Raw genomic sequence first — 419 nt, 5'->3', positions numbered from 1 at the left:
TCCAAAGACAGGAATCTCGCCTAAACTTTACTTTCCATTAAAATGATTTGATACACAGCAGATTATGATCAAACCACATGATGATGCAGATCGGGGTCTCTGCTCTCAGGTTATGAAACCATGTGTCACATGTATACAGACCCTGATATGACTGAATTCAAACTTTTAAATTCATTTAAGTTCATGTCAAATAAAATACAGACAGCGTCACACTGAGCAGCGTCAGTCTCTCAGACACGAACACATGATAAAGCTCCTCCAGAGTAAAGGTCTGTGTCCATGTGTAGTGTGATTATAGATTATAGATCAGCTCTAGCTTCTATATTAATACTGTGAAAGTATCAAAGCCTCAGTCCACAGAGAAATGCACACAGCCTGTATTCAGAAACTGAGCCTTAAAACCAGCCGTCAGGACTTCT

This window comes from Seriola lalandi, unplaced genomic scaffold (genome assembly GCF_002814215.2).
Source record: "Seriola lalandi dorsalis isolate HSWRI2012SDOR001 ecotype SW California unplaced genomic scaffold, Sedor1 jcf7180002054564, whole genome shotgun sequence".
Taxonomy (NCBI): domain Eukaryota; kingdom Metazoa; phylum Chordata; class Actinopteri; order Carangiformes; family Carangidae; genus Seriola; species Seriola lalandi.
Note: the sequence above shows the minus strand (reverse complement) of the source record.